We start from the raw sequence: 7751 nt of genomic DNA on the forward strand, positions 1-7751 counted from the left end.
TATTACCACGCTTGTATATATAAAAAAAAAAAAGCGTCAATATTACCATGCATTTTGGCTTTTAGGTAAAAATATCTTACCAAATATTCCTACAATTTCCCGTCTTCCTCATCCATATGGACGACTTTTCAAACTTAAACACTCATTTCCATTCCAACTGTACCTAACCACACTATTATTGGGGTACCTTTTTGCTTTGAATAATTTAGGAGTGAATTAGAATTATAATATTATAATTAGTTTTAATTTATATGTATTTATTATGAGAAAAAATATTATAATAAATTATGAATCATAATTTAAATCAGGATATGAATTTTCTTATTAAACATCACCTTAATAAATATTTTTTTTGATAAGTACAAAAAAAATAAATTATTTTAAAAAATTGTATTTTTACCCTTAGATTCACATAAAAAACTGTTAAATCTTACTTTTTAATCTCATACGATTTTAATAAGATTTAATAGACCAGCAATTAATCCTACTGATAAATAAGTGAAATACCCTAATTAAGAACTCCCAAAACTTTTGCAGGTCACGTTTGACCAATTTCATTATTTAACCTTGTTTCAAAAAGAAAAGGAAAACAAATTTCTCGAGCTTTCAATGGTGTTAAAACAATTATCAATTAAAAATAGGGTCACTTTTTCAGAAACCCATAGGTTCTTGTTAATATACCGATCTTAAAGCGTGTGATTAATTTAAAATAACAGTTATATAAATTATTTTAAAAAAGAGAAAAAAAGAGAAAAAAACATACAAGAAAAAAAGACAAAAAGAAAAAAAAATCTGAAACAAAAGACAGAAAAATGATTTTAACAAACTTTGTTGTGCTTTTAAAGTAGTACTATTTTGTTTTATTTAATTTATTGTGATTTTATTTTATTTTATTCAAATTATTTATAATATTTTTTTAACTCAGTAGTATTAAAAATTTAGTACAAAATAGTGTTAAAATAAATAAAATCGAACCACAAACTAGTTCAAAATTAATAAATTAATTCAAAGAAGATTAGTACACTAATTTTTTTCCTTATCAGCAAAAAAGAAAAGTAACAAGACATTTCGTTACATCAAACCCTAAAAAACTTATTAAACTTTAGTAATGTGTATCGATATAGATAGATTCCAATAAAGAACCATAATTATTGACTCTCATGCATTTCTTTCATTTTTTTTTTTTTTTTTTTTTGTTTATCGTTTTGGGAAGGGTGTGCTTTTATGTCGCTTTGAATCTGATGTCTTAATCTTCATACAATATATGTCGCTTTGAATCGAATGTCTTAATCTTCCTACAATATGTCGCTTTGAGTTTGATGTCTTAATCTTCCTACAAATTGCCTAGTCAAAATAAGCCTATTTAATAATGTAAAAACACCGAGGCTGGTTCATCCTTCTTTGTATTTTTGTTGTTTTCTTTGACCCTTTATAATATTATTTCCAACTCTTATTGTCACAACTAGAATCACATGTTAACGATATGGTAATAAATACAAAACTCATCAGTAATGTGGCCAGATAATTTCCACCAAAAAACGAAAAACTAACTAGCTAGCCTAACCTTAGTTTCCAAAACTTAATTGACAGTTTTTCTTCTTGTTACTTATATTCCAGTGTTTTCATAACAATTCAATTTAAAAAATAAATACATAAATAAATAAAAACTTGGTAATAAACCGTAAACGTCATCACATAAAAGCTATTTCCATTATAGTGTATCTTGACGAATTCTATTCTGATCATCTTTATATTTTTGACGAATTCTATTCTGATGATCTACACAGACACACATTAATACGTTTTTATTGCTCTGATGAAAAATGTGAACCTAAATTTAGAGTCAACTCTCGTGGTGGGTAATCTTGCGGACAAGATAAACAGTTGTCTCGGCGATGGAAAAAGAAAAGAAGCAAATTAAATGAACTAGAATGTAGAAATAAATGGTATTAATTATAGTTTATAATTAATTATTAGGTGGGGACTGCTAACTAAGGGACCATATTATAGAGAAGGAAAAGAAAGGGTGGCCAATTCTCGACAATAAGAGCCACGTTAGGTTGGACGTTGCAGTATATTTCTGCAACAGAAAACTCGCTTTTGATGCAATATTGGGTCAATATACACATCCGCGCATTTGTAGCTTTTTTTTTTTTTTTTTTTTTTTAATGGTGATTTTGTAGCCTTTAGGCGGCCGCTTTCTTTTGTAAGCTTATGCATATTGTTTTTTGTTTTGTGTTTCTTCTTCCAATATTCAAAGTTGCTACACAATTCCCCTTCAGAGATGGTGGACGACCACGTCTTATATGAAAATGATCATAGAAGCACTAATTGATGCCAAGTGAGATTAGATAAGTAAAAATAAAAATTATATTTTTAAGGGCTTATTTAGTGAAATTAAAAAAAAAAATGTATAATATAAGAAAGAAGGATAAAAATGAAAAAAAAAAGACAAAAAAATATATAAGCAGACAAAAAAAATGAGAATGTGAAAAAGGGTAGGAAAAAAAAAAGAAACAAGAGAAAAAAATGAAAAAGTTTTTAAAAAAGAAAAGAAATAAGAAAAAAAAAACCTTTTTAAAAAGTGAAATTTATTTTTTTTCTTAAGGTTCGTTTAATTAACTGATTTAAGTTTTTAATTTGAATTAAGATGTTATTTTATGTAAAAAAAATTTTATTATAATAAAAAATAAATGTGAATATTTTTTTAAATTTTTTATTATAATAAAATTTAAAGTAGTGAAATGAACAGAAATGTATGAATTATTTCTATTTTTCTCCTGTTGGGAGTGGGATTTACCGCGTCACCCACCAAGAGTTTGTTGACGTGTCGTTTTCATCCTAACCCCTTTGTACGGACATACCATGAGTAGCGAACTAGCGATGTTGTTTAGATCTGACACAGCTATGACTCATCAGTTATCATTGTCAGCAGTACTAGTGTTCACGTGATTGTGCAAAGTTGAGTTCTAAATATTATACGGTTCTCTAGTTACTTTTTACCGTGATCTTTAAGAAGTTTTTTACGCGGCCTTGTATAAAACGCCATTAAGGGTAGAATATTGCTAATAATGTAACAAGAGGAAGTACACACTCGTAAATATATAATTGCATTTCTTATTATAGGATTGATGCTTTTACTTTATTGCTAACTATGGATGTTTAGTTAAGCCAAAGCAACCCCCTAAGAGGCTAGGATATATATATATATATATATATATACTATTTCCTCTTTCAAATACTTTATTTCCTTACTTCTCCCTATAAATAACACAAAGTAGACTATTGTCAGTATTTTGCCGTGTGCTCAAGTTTAAGAGGATGTTTGATTGAAAGATTCAAATTATGTGATTCGAATCATTTTTTATTTACGTGAATTTTTTATACGAGAAAATACTGTAATGAACTATAAATCATGATTCGAATCAGGGAACGAATCTCTCTATTAAATATCCTCTAAATTTACTCGAGTATAAGGTAACACGATATGAAAGCGGAATAATAAGAGAATTTTCTGAGATGTGAAAACGAAAATAATTGGCATAAGCAGCAGCACTTCAATCTTTTCAGCGATCTGACCATAAAATAAATTAGGCATTGGACGTTTATTGATATCAAATGATGACAGTATACACACATATATATATATATATATATATGCATAATTTATGTTATGTTCATCCATTGATATTTATGAGATCATGTTTCATAAAAAGGGAAGCCGACATGACATAAAACCTTCTGTTTTTCCGTGTTCTCTCTTTCTGCTATCCTCTCAATTCTTATCGGACTCGATGACATGTGATGATCAGCTTCTTCTCTCAAGTCTCAATATATTTCCAAAAAATGGCAATGTTCTAACAAACTTTTGCAGCCGTCTAATTTAATGCAGTGCCAATATTTAGGTGAGAGAAGAGATCAGGGACGGCTTACGTTTGCGTATTATATATTTTTCTTCAATATATCTTAGATGGAATAGCAATGTTCATATTTATTGCAAGCTAGCTATAACAGGAATTATAAAATATGAAACAATAACCACCTCTTCTAATGCTTTTATATGGTCGTGCAAGTGCTCCCTTGCCAACTGTATCTAATAACTGATCCGTCTAATTCGATATATTCGAGACATTGCCTTTATGTATATATATTCGATATATATATATATATACATTTTTTTTTTCTGCATCATAAATCCACCAAATTTCCAGTTTTGGAGCAATGATGCGGTATTAGTCATGTTCCACTCTAAAGTGTTACAAGTATGGTGCCTTTGCTTTATGGAAAACGACATTCATAATTAGTAGAATTTGAGTTAAGAGTTATTTCTATCGCAATGCTTATTATATCGGCTTGTGATCTCATAAATAGGGCTACAATAAAGCATCCGAATGACGAATTATAGAGAATTAAGAAAAAAATAAGATAAGATTAGATAAGATATCATGATGTGATCAACCGGTCTCGAAATACTAACCCCTAATTATTATTTATTAGTAGACTAGTCCATAAAAATATTTTTAGCAATGAATTATTGTTAGAAGCTTATACCTTTGTCTAATGAAATGCACCCACTCTCCCAATGGCCAACTACATTAATTTGATGCATGTATAAATGTCTCTCTTCCTACCAAATAAAAGAAAAAAAAATAAATAAAAAAAATTAAGGCCATGTTTGAAATTGATCCCGTTTTTGTTTTTCACTTTTTTCGAGAAAGAAAAAATAAAAACGTTCTCAAAACGGCGTTTGGTGCAATAAAGACAAAAAATAGAAATGAAAACGATTTTTTAGTTTAGTGTAAAATAAGAGAGAAATGAAAAACGACTTTTAATCGTTTTTCATTTATTGTTTTTATTTTCTTCTCTCTAGAGCATAGAGAGATGGAGATATTAATGAATTTGTTTACATTTAAAATAATCTATTGATAAAACTATCAAATACATTTTCAAAAATAATTTCTTTTTGAGATTGAAAACGTTTTTATTTTTATTTTTATATAAAAAATAAAATTATTTTAAAACGAATTCCAAACGTGCCTTAAATGTCTCTCTCTTTCCTCTTTGTTAGTTGGCTGAAAATGGGCCTCCTTTAGCCCAAAATAAACAAGCTCAGGTAGCAACTCGAAGTAATTACATATAATGCCTAATCTTAAACCTATATTTTTAAGGGAGAAAGAGAGAAATAGGTCAAAGACTCATGATGAATTAAAATTAATAAGTCAATAGTTTACATAAGTTAATAAATATGCTAAATTATTGTTTTTGTCCATAACTTATCTGATTATGAACCATAACTTGACAAGTTATTGTTCATAATTCACGGTTTTTGTCCATAACTTGTCTGGCTATGAACCATAACTTGATAAGTTTGTCTATAATTTATCTGGTTATGAACCATAACTTGACAAGTTATGACCTATTAATTTCTATAACTAAAAATTAGCCTATATACTTTCTTAAGCTTTTTATATTGGCCTATTTTTTACTATTTTCGTATTTTTAAAAATATGGACTATTTACAAGAATCCCGATTTTATCTTTATAAGGCATTTTTTCCACTATTGCCCTTATTAGGTAGTTTCGATAATGTTCTTTATATGGTTAGGTTTTATTTATTTGTACACTGATTTTTCTTGATTACAATTTAGATTTTTAATTCCTTTTATTAGCTTTAATTGATTTTTTAATAAATCAGAGCAGATATGTGACAATGTAAGGATGGAATCCATTATTAATTATTTTGACAGAAGTTATTACGATAAAGATCTTCATTACAATAATAAAGAATAAGATCAACTGAACAGTAATAACATCAACTAAACAGTACCAAAGTTGTTCAAAGTCTGCGTGTGATTATAAGGGGAAAGATTGGATAAATTAGGAAGAAACGAAACACATCCTATTTGAAACACAATTAGTATTCATTATTCATAATATATAAACCAGTTTCTGACTTAATGAAAACATTAGAGAAATCAGTTTTGATCACAATGAACCATTAATATTTTTAAAACTATCATTTACGTTAGAATGATAATAATGAAATCTCTCAATAACAGTATGAAAACATTACAATAATGAAAACACAACTAGCATTCATTATTCATATTAAACTAGTTTCGGACTTATTGAAAACATTAGAGAAATCAGTTTTGATCACAATGAATCATTCAATCTTTTTGAAACTGTCATTTACGTTAGAATTACAATAACGAAATCTCTCAATAACAGTATGAAAACATTACAATAATGAAAACATCAGAGAATACTGATTTCACAATGAACCATTCAATCCTTTTAAAACTGTAATTTACGATGGAATTACAATAATGAAATTTTTCAATGAAGTGAAAATCACCATCTGTGACAAGGTGTTCATTGTCAAAATGATACTTGCATAATGAACAGCTCAGTCTTGAAAATGACGTTTATGGAGAAATTATAATAACGAAGTCTCACAATACAAAAATTATATTTATCACAATTATCAAGTAATTAAAATAAAGAAATCTCACATTACAGGAAACCATCAATCAAATAATTTGTGGAAATACATTTAAGCTTTCTTTAAATTAGGATTCTATGTTCTTAATAATTAAAAGAATGAATTTATGAGACTCGGTATTTTAAACTCACATTTTTCCGTGATCGGCCGTTCTCAGGCGGATTTGGCTTTGCATGTGCGGAATCCCCATTTTTCTCGGAGTTGCTTCGACTTTTCGGCGATGACGTCTCTGCTGCTTCTTCCCGGTGGTGTCGACGTTTGGGGTTGACTCTGGAGTGGACTTTTTTTTTTTTAACCCATGGGTGTGATTTGACGGAGGACCGTAGCTGATATGAGGTGTGGGTTGAATCTCTTCGGTTGGAGACGCGATTTATTTGAATGAGCCATGATTTTTAAAAGTTATCGGTGGATTTATTCTTTCCCAATTAAGCGTGCGTTTGGTTTAAGGATTTGTATCATGGTTCGGTTCGTGACTCATTACAGTATTTTTTCTTATAAAAAATACACGTAAATAAAAAATGGTTATGAATCATGATTCTAAATCCATGAACCAAACATCCCTTATGCTATGTTTGGTAGGAATGAAAGAAAATATGATAGAAATGAAATATGGAAGTGATGGAAAATATCAATGATGGAAAGAAAATTGATTTTCTTTTATGTTGTTTGGTATGAGAAGATGGAAAGAAAATGAGTTTACTTTCACTTGTTTGGTATTGGAAGTTAAATTGGGAGGAAAGAAAAAATCTTACTCGTAAATTACTTTTATACCCTTAAATTTTTTGCTTGGATGTTGATGGAGAAAATGGTAATTTAGTAACTTTGCTCACTTTAATGAGTTGTCCCCATTTTCTGCCCACTTGTGGAAATAAAAAAAATGGTGGGGCCTACATGTATTATTTTCCACTCCATTTTCTCTTCCTTTCTCTTTTCTCTGCTACCAAACAACCTACATTTTCATTTTCCCTCTCAAAATCCCTCCACCTTCTTCCTTCCTTCTACTTTTCTTTCCTACCAAACATACTCTTAGAGTGTATTTGGTTGGGAGCAATGAAAAAGAATCAAGGTTCATTCTCATGTTTAGTTAGTTTTAAGAAAATGAATAGTCATTCAAAATTAAATGACTTTTCCATCAAATGTGTGAATCATTATCATTTACTCACAGAAAAATGTCAATTCCAAGCTCTTTTAATTTTCTTTTCCATCATTATCCTTTAATATAATAATTATAAATATTATTATATTA

This window comes from Morus notabilis, unplaced genomic scaffold, assembly GCF_000414095.1.
Source record: "Morus notabilis unplaced genomic scaffold, ASM41409v2 Scaffold503, whole genome shotgun sequence".
Taxonomy (NCBI): Eukaryota; Viridiplantae; Streptophyta; class Magnoliopsida; order Rosales; family Moraceae; genus Morus; species Morus notabilis.